Consider the following 13335-nt stretch of genomic DNA (forward strand, 5'->3'; position numbering starts at 1 on the left):
TTCCCTCACAGACACGCGCAGTCTTAACTCCTTATTCTAGAGCCTGCCACACGGACAAATAGAGATATACACTACAGAGATACACAAATCAACTTTCTAAGCAAAGTCAGAAACGTGTTGGGGCAGATGCCTCATGATGACTTAAAGTCCCCGCCTGAGGGCTCAGGGCTCAGTGAGCCCAGCTACAGAGCTGCTGGGTCAGGGGAAGCAGGTACCCAACATTTGTATGTAAACCAAGCATTACTTACCACAAAGTGCAAGGCTGCCAAGCAGAGTCAGGAAGGAAGTAGCTGTTCAGAACAAAAAAGGAAGGGGCATTTTCATCAAAAGAGAGATCTCTTGAGAGGCTGAGTGTTATGCTAAAGCAGGGTCGTCCGTTCGTCCGTCTGTCCATCTGTCCGAATCAGGGAGTAGAGGGAGTTACCCTCTCTGCCACCCCAGTGCACACGGTGCTTCTCTCATTTACACCTCTGATGTGCTTGCCAAACTGCCAAAGAAGAAACACAGTTCAAAGCCATCCCGTTTCCCTGACGACCAACCAGAGCATCCATCTTCAGGTCAAGGGTGTGAGATCCATTCATCTGCTTTCGGTTTTCTGAGTGTGACTTTTTGCACACTCCCCTCCCTTCTGATCGGTCTCTGGGACTGTTTCCCTTTGCCTGTATTGGGGCTGACTTCATGTGCCAATCTCCCTATTTTATACTATTTAAAACTCTGTAAGCTTCCTGTAATTTTTTTAAATGAATAAGGAGTAGGAAAATAATGAACTTTATTTTGCTTATTTATGTGTGCTGTGGCTGTGTGTGCATGTGTACATGTGTGCTCACATTTGGTGGCAAACATATACAGAGATACACACAAGTACATGTGGAGGCCCAGTGTTGACATCTGGTGTTTTTCTAAGTTTCTCTCTCCTTATACATTGAAGCAAAGCCAAACTCGTAGTTTGATTTCTGGATCAAGACAGAGTGCAGTGCCAAGAGGCTTAATGATGACTGACACAGGCAAGTGTTTAACCCCTGATAAAACTCTGCCTCCAGACTTTCTGCCCAAACCCACGTCTGTAGATATCCACCATCAGGTCTTTCTGGGACAGCACACTAGATTCCAGAAGACCGTGCATGTGTTCCAAGTTGCGATGGCTGCACAGACTGCATGCGTGCTGTGCAGTGCTGTGCTGTCTACAGGACTAGACCAGAAGCCATTTGTGTCAGCTGCCGTTCTGTTTATCCCAGAAACTATGCTGCAGACATACTCTCTAATGTCCCTGGTGTGTTCTTCATGGGTCTACTTGCAGAAAGAGGCTTGCCTGACCTATCAGCAAGCCCCAGAGGTCTGCCTGTCTCTGTCACCTCGGCACTGGGAGGACTAGAGCATGCTGCCATGCCTGGCTTTTTTATGTGTGTTTTGGTAATAAAGCTCAAGCCCTCACACGCCTGTGGCAAGCACTTTACTGACTGAGCTCTCTACCCAGATCTCTTTTGTCTGCTCTCAAAGCCCATCTTCTGTCTACAGTCATTCCAGCTATGCCCACCAGCTGGAATGACTGCACTCCCCCTTTTATAACACGGATACCTTGCAAATGCCCAAGGATGTGCCTAAAGCTACCAACAGTACCAAACTCTATGTCCACTATGTTTTTTCTCTATATATACATACCTATGATGTCTGGTTGGTAAATTAGACAGAGGAAGAGCTAAACAGCTAATGATCAAATAGAACAGTGATAACAATGTGCTATTACAAACGCCGTGTGGTGTCTTGAAAGAGTTAAGGCAAGCAGGGATTATGGCACACCGTTCACATCCCAGCACTTGGGTTTCAAAGGCAAGAGGATTATGAAGTTCAAGGCCAGTGTGTGCTCCCTGTCCCCCCCGCAAAAAAAAGAATGTGAGAGAAAATGTTAATATTTTATTGTTATTGGCATTAGTATTTTGTCCATGTAATTCATACTTACATTAGGGTCATAAGTATATTTTATCAACATAATTTGTATTGATATCTGTATTTTTGGTCCACTGTTGACTGTGTGTAATTGGAAATACAGGAAACAGAAGCATAGATAATGAGAAACGATAGTAATTTATCTTGACCATGTTGGAAGAACTTCGCCTTATGGTCTCCATCTTCCTATTTTATACTATTTTAAATTCTGTGAGCCTCCTTTTTTTTTTTTTTAGAAATTAATAGGGTGTAGGAAAATAATTAAAATGTTTGCATATTTATGTGTATGAGTGTGTATATGTGTGTTCACATGTATGGGGGCAAACATATGCAGAGACACACAATCACATGTGGAGGCCCAGTGTTGACATCCGGTGTTTTCCTCAGTTTCTCTCGTTTGCTGAGATGGAGCTCACTCTTCTGGCTAAGTCTGGCTAGCTAGTTCCCTCTGGGGCTTTTCTGTCTTGGCCTCTCATGCATTGTGGGATACAGGCGTCCGGGCAGCACAACCACCCAGCTTTTAAGTAGATGCTGGACACCTGAACTCTGGTCCTCATGCCTGCAAGTACTTTACGCATTGAACCCCACAAGTAATGGATTTTACCCAAGCACAAGGAGATTGCTGAAATCGGGCCAAAGCCACTAATGTAAATATCTGACACCAGGTCTCACCAATCAGTGAGAATACCAATCAGTGTTGTGATTGTCTATAAGCTTGCTTTAAGATGTGGTATAGTATGCAGTCTTCTGTCCTCTGCTAGGCCCCTTTAGCATATCGGAACGCAGCAGGAAGTTTCGGTTGTCTTTTATATAGTTGCGGGGATGGCGGGTGTGTGTGGGAGGGTCATTTTCACAAACCTTTTTCAGGAGTAAATATTTGTTCAGTCTTAAATTGGTCCTGCCTTCCTAGGCTCCCTTGTGGACTTTTTCATTATCCTCCTGCCCTGGTGAGAATGCATTCTTACTTGTATTGAAAGTGACATCAGCAGCAGAGCAGAGTGCATCTCCCCAGGGCAGGCAGCAGCAGATACCTGCCAGCAAGCAGCAAGAGCTACTCACAGGGAAGATCCACAGGAGGGCACTTGGGGACCTTCCAAATTAAAATGCTGATAAACATGGAAAAGCCATGCAGAGTCTCCAGGCATATTGCTGGAGCTAGAGTGAATCTGTCTCTCTGTGTGTGTATCTTTCTATCTGTGTCTGTCTCTGTCTCTCTGTCTATGTCTATCTCTCTCTGTCTCTGTGTTTTTCTATGTATATCTCTGTCTCTGTCTCTCTGTCTCTGCCTGTCTCTGTCTCTCTGTGTCTGTGTCTATGTCTCTCTCCCTCCCTCTTCTTTTCCCTCCCTCCCTCCCTCCTTCCCTCCTTCTCTCCATCTCCCTAGCCTATGAGCATAATTTTAATTCTACAGAAGCAGTGACAGTGTGATAATGTGTTTCTACGGTGGATGGGGCAGATATTCTACAGATTACAGGCGAGGGGTGGGTGCTATTTAGGGCCAGGCTACAGGAGGATGTTCTGGTCCAAAGGAAGCTGTCTGCTTTCTGTTCTCCTTACTGTCAGGATTTCCAAGGCAGAGGATGACAGTTCATGAAAAGAGGACTTAGACTGTAATAGATAAGTCCTTTGTCAGAGCAATAAGGGGCTGAGGGATCTTACAGGGATTCAGTCTCTGGTTGAAGAAGTAAGATAGACCATTTTTACTGAGGACCTAGTAGGTGACCATTTATTGTCCCTAAAGCCTTAAGAGGTAGCTATTGGCGTTCCGATGTCTAGCAATTACGCAGCATAGACCTCGCGGTTGGGTTGGAGCCCCGTGGTCCGGATCACACATAGCCTAGGTTGGTTTGTTGGTTTGTTTTAAAGGAAAGTTGTTGTTGTTTTAAGAGGATTCACTCCTATATTACTTATAGTCCCCCTCTAAACCTCTACTTCTCACCAGCAGTATACTACAAGGCAAGTGTCTCTTATCAAAATGGTAGCAATAAAGCCACAATCTCTGAACACTAGCCATATGCTAGGCAAAGGACACCAAGTACACAGAGACCCTTCCGTCCATTAGGAGACAGTGTAGCAAAAACAATTTCACCTTTATTCTTCATCTCCACACCTTTGCAACGTACACCCTCTAATAACCCTTAACTCCTGGACACTTCTAGCTATCATAATATATGACAATGACCATGCAAACACCTTGGCCTCGTCAAAGACTTCCACATGTGCCATGGAGAACCAATTTCAAGACTCCGGTTTCAGTGGCTGTTCCCTGATTCTGGGACAATGCCCTCTTCTACAATTCCCTGGGAATAAAGCAAATGGAATAATTATCAGAGCTTCGGGGTAAAAGCCGGAGCTTGGACAGCCCCAAGAGACTAGATGTGGCTCTCCCAGCCCAATATGCCAATTAAAGAGATTAGTGATGGTGGAAAGCAGAGAAAGAGGCTTAATCAATCAATCTCTCTCTTCTAAGTCTGCAGAGAGGACCTGAGAAAAGAGTACAGTTACCCTAAGTCTATCTGTGGGGTACTGACACGAGCCTTGGATTTAAATAGAGGGGGAAATGGGGCAGGGGCAATGGGAATGTATAATGTAGCAGTCCTGGTGCAGAACCACAGCCTCGGTTCTGGTCCATAAGGTGGTCTCATACTGATACTCAGTTGTATGCTCATGCTCCAAGATGCAGCCTTGTTATCATGAACAACCGCCCTCATACGTGTCATGGTCCCTCCTGAGAGGCCTGGCTGTTCCTAGGAATTAAGGTTTGGAATGAATTGGAGATTTGCAGGTGCCTCATAGAAAAGTAGAACATAACCTTCTAGTAATCTGGTAGTAAAATGTCTCTGCTTCTCTGGTATCTGTGTCATTGGCCTTGGTGGGAGGCCGATAGGTTCTGGACACACAAGGATTAATAAGCTTATGTCCACAGGTGAACAAGTGGCCCAAAGTAAAGGAGCCATGCAAAGTGAAGGGAGAAAGTCCAGGTTTGTGCCAAGTAAGGAGCGAGTCCTTTTCTGCAAAAGTAGCTTCTAATGCCTGTTAGATTATAATTCAGTGTGCAATATCATGAGGACTTCCAGTTTGAATGACTCCTGGTGGCCACTGGCTACTGGCCCAGGAGAAGTGCAATAATCCTCTAATATGTTCTTTGGTCTTAGAGGGCTTAACTTCATCTCCCAGGGAACATAAGGATGTGAGCAGGTTTACATCCAAAGAAGACATCTTTATTCTTCATAGCACAAGATAAGGATAGCATCAAATATGCAGAGCAGTGTGTGTGTGTGTGTGTGTGTGTGTGTGTGTGTGAGATGTATGTGCAGGCATGTGCATGCTTTTATGTGCATGTGTGTTATGTATGTGTGTGCATATATGTGCATGTGTATGTTAGGTATGTGTGTTATATGTGTGTACATATCTGGTATATGCAGGTCTATTTGCACATGTGTAAGCTCCATAGATCCTTTTTTCTCCACCTTCCCAGTACTAGGATCACAGATACATATCATCACACCATTTTGTATATGCACTAAGCTTCCAACTCAGGTTTTCATACTTAACTGGCATTTTTACCAACAGAGCCATCTCCCAAACCCAGGCATCTTAAAAAAGCAAACAAAAACCAGAAAACAATTAGTTATTTATTTAGTATTTGTACGTGTACCTGCGTAAGTTTACTGTCCTGCCCACAGAGGCCAGGGAGTAAGCCTGGAATTGGAGTTGCAGGCAGTAGAGTCACCTCATGTAGATTCGGGGAACCAAATCCAGGTCCTCTGGGAAAGCAGTAAGCTCTCTTAACCACTGAGCCATCTCCATAACCCCTCCCCCACCCCCAGGCATCTTTTAAAGAGGAAAAGTAGAAACAGTGGATGAGATAGTGGCAGATGAAGCTTGAACTGCCAAGGTTAAACTCAGTTCAGCATCTCCATATTCACTAGAAATACCTCAAAATTCAGCCATAAACTTGAGAGGCCTTTCTGACGCAGCTGGAACAGCCTGTGTTTCTCCCACCAAAGCAAATCTATTGTTCATTAACAGTCCTGTGACATCACCCTAAGCAGGATGGAGTCTGGGGGTGGGGGGTGGCTGTGTGAATACAGAGGCAGGAGGGATGCCCTAATGAACACCTGCCTGCCTTCCAGAGCCCCTGGAGGGATCCTGTGTAAAGCAGGCTCCCCAGCGGGTCAGGGTAGCTCTTGGCGTTTATAGAGGAGCAATCATCATGTTTGTCTGTCTAATCCTTCATTGGGCACCATTCAAGTCCACGAGGAAGAGAGATTCCTCCCACGCTCACAGTGGGCTTGGCTTTCCTGGGTCCTCCCTCAGACCAGGTTGTATTTGAGAGCTTGGATGAGACCATATGGAAATAAAAGGAAGGGATCAAGAGAAGACAAGATAAGAGGCAGGTGGGGAGCAAGTGTGAGGGGCAGCTAAGAAGCTGGTGGGCAGCTAAGAAGCTTTAAAATGTTCCCAAGAGAGACTTCGTCCCCAAGGCTAGTCTCTCGGAGCGTTTGAGGGGAGCCTAATTCAAAGACTAAGAAAAGTGACCCTTTCTTGCACATAACAACGCAGTGCCTCTCTGGAGGTGTATGATCTGACGGATACCCAGCCACATTCATTCACAGACTTATGTATTGGAAGTGGAGCAAGGGCCACAGTGTGCGTGTGGAGGTCAGACGACAACCTCATGGGAGTGTTTTCTCCTTCCATCACGTGAATCCAGGGATCAAACTCAGGTCATGAGGTTTATTGGCAAGCATCTTTACCCACTGAGCCATCCTTTGCATGGCTGCCTCTGGCCCTGTCTAGCCAGTGGGGGGTGGACAGCACTGCGTAGCAGCTCTCTTGCTTCATGTCTGCCTCTAAAGAGTGTCTGTACAACCATCTATGCCTGTGGTCTGCTTCCATGCTGGGCTGGGCTGACACTAAATACTCTACCCATTCATCTGTCTCACTTTGCCAATAAAAACCTTTATTAAATGGACTGGGGAAATACCACAATTTGTAAAGTGCTTGCCTGCAGATACGAAGCCTCAAGTTGATTCCCCTGAACCCATAGGGTTTTTTGTTGTTATTGTTCTGGTGAGTGTGGTGTGTGTGTGTGTGTGTGTGTGTGTGTGTGTGTGTGTATGTATGTATGTATGTATGTATGTATGTATGTTTAAACTGGGTCCTGGTGACACACACTTGTAATCTCATGGCTAGGGAGGCAGAGATGGGTAGCTGTTCCCCATGGAGCTTTCCTACATATTGGAGAAGGGACCAAGCCCTATTCTTATCAGTCTGCAAAAAGCAACTGGCTTCAGTGTGTCCCCACCACAGAATACAGGGCTCCATTGGAGAGGCTACTCATTGGAGCCCCTAAGGTAGCAGGGGAGGGGCAGCTGTCAGAACCTGCTGTGCAGAATCCAAACAGAATGACCTCATGCCGTACCCTCCCCCTCCCCAGGAATCAGAACACTAACTGGGCTGAGTAGGGAGGATTCAGGGTTACCAGGTCAAACTCTTCCTCACTCCTCTACTCAAAGTTGTCCTCCACCCAGGCTTCCTGAGGAGTGAATCCCAGCCCTCCCAGGCCAGAAAAAAAAGGGGGCGTATATGCCATCATTTCTACCGCTCTTGGAAGTGACCTTTTCTTCTGCCTCACTGCCGTGGTCACTCCTAAAGAGTAGGAATCACCTATCCACTACGTCTTGGGACCCTCAGCACGTAGAGTGGGTGGGCACACTAGCAGGCAAAGCTGGACACAATGCCTGCAGCTGTGTCATGAGGGGAGGCAAGTGGCCCATCAGCTCAGTGGACAACATGCACCTTGTAGTAACGAGACAAGATTGCTCCTGGCAATCTTGGAATATACCTATAATGCTAGCATTTCTGGGGAGAGCCAGAGTCTCCTTTGAGGGGAGGGGATTCTTAGTCTTATTAATGAAAGATTTTATTAATCTCTTAATAAAACTTTAAGGGAAGTTCAGGGATGATTTCATTGAAATTTGAGAAAAACAACAGGTCAGGTTTGCTGAAAATCTCAGGAGCTGCCAGGAATATAAGAGGTGGGGTTGGGGGTGGGCATATCAAGCATGAAGATCAGAGAGAGGATGAGAAAGTCCAGTGTCAGGGAGAGCATGTGCAGGCTGAAGGCTAGTATTTAAAGGGAAGGGAGAGACTCGCTTAGTGCGAGGCTGTCACCTGTGTTTGGGGGACACCTGCTTTCAGGTTACTGTGTCCTGGGCAAAGAACAGCACCAGGGATACAGGGATAGAAATAGAGAGATGAGTTTTTAAGGGAAGACCACTCCCAAGTGTGGGAGGAGCCTATAAACTAAGGAAGGAGCCACATCCACTAAGCCTGGGGCCCTGAGCCTTTACAGGGTATTTACATAGGTAGCACCCACCTCTCCCATGTGTGTTCTGTGCTCTGGTATTCGGATGAAGCCCTAGTGGGAAAGGGTTTCTAGTCTTCTTCATAATGTTAATCTTTATAGTTCAGGTCTCTGCTCTCCAGTCACACAAGAGTTTGGGAAGCTGAGGTAGGGGATTCCAAATTCAGGGTCATTTGGGGTTGGGAGGAGGACTACAAAGTGAGAACTCTGTCTCAAAGATACAAATAAATGAAAATAAACAAAAACCTTAGACAGAGAATAACTGACTTTGCCTTCAGACACTAGTCTTGATTTCTCTTAAAGTACAAGGAAGGACCATGGTTGCTTTTCATGTTCCGATTAATTAATTAATGTATTTATTTTATTTTATTGGTTTTTCGAGACAGGGTGATTTTTCTCTGTATAGTCCTGGCTGTCCTGGAACTCACTTTGTAGACCAGGCTGGCCTCAAACTTAGAAATCCACCTGCCTCTGCCTCCCGAGTGCTAGGATTAAAGAAGTGCGCCACCACGCCCAGCTTATTTTTTTAATGTGATGAAGTTAGAAGTGGCAATTCCTTTGATGTTTAATGGTGCCCTATGGGAATAATGGCTTTAGGGGAAGAGTCCATTGGTGAGTGGAAGTCACTTCACTGCTAACAAGTAATGCAGGGTTGGCTCACCTGCCTTATGCACAAGGTGCCATCAGAACCAGTTTCCAAAGGGGCTCAGGCCCCAAATCACTGCCAAAGCAGACAGCCACCTGGTCCTGCACTTCCTATACTGAGGTAGTCTGGGGTGTGTGGTGCAGAACAGATCTTTAGGATCCCAGTCTGGGGAGAGGCGCTTCCTGTGGCTGCCAAAACACAGAACAACAAAGCCGGGGGGGGGGGCGGAGTGGGGGAGAGACGACTTGAAATAGAACCACACTCCAGAAATCCAGAGGTGGGAGCATTGGTTGTAGCCCTGTGTCTCGTGGTGGGAACTAGCATGGCTTGTCCTCTATGCTTCCGTGTGTCCAGCCTCTGTCCTCATGCTTTGTTCTATGGATGTTATGTTAAAAGTTGTCTTATAAGGACACGTACAATGGCATGCAAGCCCCTCTCTCTTTCCAGAGCCTTAACTGTAGGTCTGGGAAGATAACTCCATGGATAGAGTGCTCCATGCCTAAGCATGCAGACCTAAGTTCAGATCATCAGCAGCCTTGTAAAAGCCAAAGTCAGTAGCGTGCATCTGTCACTCCCACTTCAAGGGAAAGGATACAGACCGGCAGATCCATGGAGTTCACTGGCCAGCTAGTACGACTATCAGTGAGCTCCAGGCTCAGCCAGAGAAGATTCTCCAAAGAACTAGAGTGGCTGGAGAGGTGGTGCAGAGGGTAAGGCCATTTGCTGACCTTGCAGAGGACAGGGTTCGGTTGTCAGATGTCTTACAAATGCCTGCAGCTCCAGTTCCAGGGGATCTATGTACTCTTCTGGCCTCCTTGGGCATTGTGTATTCACAGTGTACATACAAATGAGCTGGCGTACACACATACACATAAAACAAATAAATCTTCGTTATAATAAACACCAACTAAGGTGTAGAGTGACTGATCGAAGGACTTGCTGTTGACCTCTGATCTCTACAGATACATGTGCACGGAACGCACATGCTCCCACATGTGTGAGAGCTCACACATACACCCTACTGCCCCAGCAGTGCAAAATCATCTCTGGCAGTGTAAAGTGATGTATTCAGTTGATGGCTCATGGACTTACCTTTAAAGGCGACTGTTTAGCACATTACAAGGTACAATAAAATTATGTCACTGTTTAGAAAAGCTACCGTGTGATGGGAGAATAAGACACATGTGGAAAATTCTACAGAAAGGGTCTCCTTGAGAACATGGGCTTTGGGTAGCAATGAAGATCTTGAAAGGGAACTGGACAAGGGTGGGGTTGACTAGGAAAACTGGGACCACTATCATTGTGTGGTCTTAACCACCAAGCATTTAGACCTGGTAACATTTTATTCATATGTGTATATGTACATATGTATATATGTATATAGTCATTATATATTGTCACTTCACATGTGTAATGTCATTAGTGTCATGTATAAATATATATGTATAGTGTGTGCACTTTATAAGTTCAGAGATGAAGAACTGAAATAATAATGGATGGTGTAATACTCATTTTGTGCCACACACTGTGATTTACATAAGTCACCATCATTTAACCCTCATGACCGCCTGTGACATGGGTATTGTCATTATGGTCATGTTACAGGTGAGGAAACTAAAGTATAGTGGGGTCAAGCAACATGCTCCAGATTGTTTAAGAAAAGTGAGATGTGTTGATAGACAAGATTTCCTAACTCGAGAGAGTTTTTGAATGAACATGCACAACCTCTTCAAGGGCTGAGTAACTTGTGGGAGAGGAAGCAGTTTGATGTGATCATAGCGGGAAGAAGAATATTCTAGAATCTTTCATGCCACTGAGTCCCCCCCATCATCTGACAGGCGAGAAGACAGAAGACAGAGGATTTATCATTTGTCCACAGTTGTCTGTCTGAAAGGGAGTGCCTGTTAAGTCCAAAGTGGGCACTGTGTGTTTCCAGATGAAGTGTGGTTATGTGGCAGAGCTCCTTACAGCTTACAGGCATTCTGTGTGCGCACATGCATGTGTGAATGTGGAGATGCATGTGCAAGATGCATGTACACCAGACGTGTGCAGGCCAGAGGTTGACCCTGAGTGTCTTCCTCTCAGTTGCTCCCTGACCAGGCAAGCGCAGGGTGAGTCTCCCTGCCCCCAGCACTGGGGTTAGAGATACATGCTCACCCCTCCAGCATTGGGGTTAGAGGTGCATGCTGCAATGTCTAACCTTTTACATTAATCAGAAATCCGAACTCAGGGTCCCAGGCTTGTGTGGCAAGCATGTTACCAAGTGAGTGTTTCCTAGCCCCTGGTGCTCTTTTGATCATGGTGGCCACTCCGATCTCCTAGAAGAAGCAGGGCAGTGCAGGAAGTGCACAGGACCTAAACTGAGCCCTAAGACTAAATATGGTGACTATGGCCATGGGAGTCCACAGAGCCAGTACCCTCCTAACCTCACATGAGTCTGCGTGGTGAGTTCAGAGCAACAAAGACCACTGCTCCCCCAACCTCTAACACGGTAGCTGTGCAGGTGTCCAAGCTCAGTTTTGGAAAGTGGTATTTTTAGCACTGTGGTGCCTCCAATGTGCATTCATGCTGTGGAGGACATTTGCAAGGAAGTTGTTATCCAGGTAAAAGGAGGGAAGCAATCTGACAGGGAAGGCAGGGTAGAGAAGCCAGTGAGGGAATACAGTTAAATATGGGCTGAGAGAAAGCCCATCTTTAGTTCACTGACATCCCCACCAGCATGGCCAGTGACCCTGAAGAAACTGGCGTAACTCACCAAGGACACACAGGGCTTGCTTTACCCACAATGCCTTCAGGCCTCTACCCTGTTTGTCCCATCAAACTCAATGGGGCTACAGGCCCCTTTTCTGGCCTCCCTCCCAGCCAGATCCCTGCAAGGCTCCACAAATGTTTACAGCACCAGTAATTGGCAAATTACAATCAGCAGGATTCTATAAACATCCCTTCTGAGTACAGAACAGCCAAAGAGCTTTCTGCCTATCAGGCAACTCACTCCAAAGCAGTGTAAGGACCTTTCAGAACGCTGTAGCTCCTCAGTCACTATCACGTCAAGGTGGAATAGTGTCTTCCTCTGCAAGATGGGAGAAATTAAGACGTTGATGCCATCAATGGCCCCAGACCTTATGAAGATACAGTGACAGAGTCAGGCATGATGCACCACTGTACAGTGATAACAACGACCTCACAGTCTCAGCAGAGCAGTGAGAGCTGGGGTACTGAACTTGAGGTGCTGGGTGCTGCTTTGCCTCTTAGGGATGGAAGCAGAAGCTGGGCTGTTGCTAGTCACCTTGGTAACTGAAGACATGTGTGGGGTTCTATGAAGATTCAAGATAAACAGTTAGAACCTCAGTGTCTTCTAGAATCTTCTGTTATCTCCTCGTCACTGATCTGATACCTCTTCTTTTATATTTTTATTGTAGTGTGTGTGTGTGTGTGTGTGTGCGTGTGCATTTAGAGTCTGAAGATCAACTTCCCATGTCACTCCTTGCACACCTTCCACATGGTATCTCACATGGACTTAGAGCTGATCACATACTCTAACCTGGGTGGGCTTGAGCCATAAGGATCTGCCTGTCTCTGCCTCCTGAGCCTAGGTTACAAGCAGGTACCACCAGCCCTACCTTTACCCCTGCATTTTCTCATGGCTACTATTTTGTAGTTTAGCAGGAGAAAGGTTAGTTTATTACATACAGTAGACACCTCAGGATGTTGGGGTCTATTCTCCTTGCTGAACTCCCATTGGTTGCTGTGACTCTTTTTTATTGTTAGCTATCTGTCAGTGTCATATGCATATATAATGCATTCTGGTTACTCGCCTCACACCCTTTCAAACTTGCCTCTGGAGACTAAACTCAGATCCTCATGGCTTATGGGGCAGGCAAGTACCTCACAGGCTCTGTGTCTCCCCAGCCCTGCTCCCTCTGTTTTTAAACAGTGGGTGCCCCACGGTGGGACTTTCTTCCCTTTGGTCTGCAATGCTATCCATGAAAAGCAGTTGATGGTTCTCCGTGTTTCAGCAGATATTCACCCACAAGGGTATGTGGTTCCTGTAACAGAGATCACCAGAGAGGGGCAAGTCTGTCTTTCCCCTCCCCACCATGCCGTGGCTGCTCGAGCTGTTCAGTTGCACAGTGATAAGAAGTCCCTACAAGACTTCAAAAGGGCAACCTTTGTTCATGGTGTCAAGTCATCTCGACAGCTTTGAGGCTTGGAAATCAGAGAAAGATTCACATTAGCTAAGTGCACAGCGATGATGTATAGATCTGCACTGTGCTGGTTCAGACTCCGCATTATAGCCCTCACCCAGACACATGATGCTTGACCTCTTACCCAGGAAGTAGTAAAGTCAGCCCAGGCAGGATGCAGAGGAAGA

The 13335-nt window shown here is 46.3% G+C and overlaps 1 protein-coding gene and 1 long non-coding RNA gene across 9 annotated transcripts in view; one reads left to right on the forward strand and one right to left on the reverse strand.

The window, feature by feature from the left end:
• The window catches only part of Frmd4a (FERM domain containing 4A), a 584600-nt gene that overhangs the window by 423081 nt on the left and 148184 nt on the right, over positions 1-13335 (forward strand). The gene's annotated exons all lie outside the window — the stretch shown is intronic.
• Positions 360-12199, reverse strand: LOC110312671. The gene is made up of 3 exons (XR_003835298.1): positions 11956-12199; positions 4138-4244; positions 360-487 (listed from the first exon to the last, which is right to left on the reverse strand). It is a non-coding gene; the product is annotated as an uncharacterized LOC110312671 (long non-coding RNA).

The sequence above is a fragment of the Mus caroli genome, chromosome 2 (assembly GCF_900094665.2).
Source record: "Mus caroli chromosome 2, CAROLI_EIJ_v1.1, whole genome shotgun sequence".
In the NCBI taxonomy this organism is placed as follows: Eukaryota; Metazoa; Chordata; class Mammalia; order Rodentia; family Muridae; genus Mus; species Mus caroli.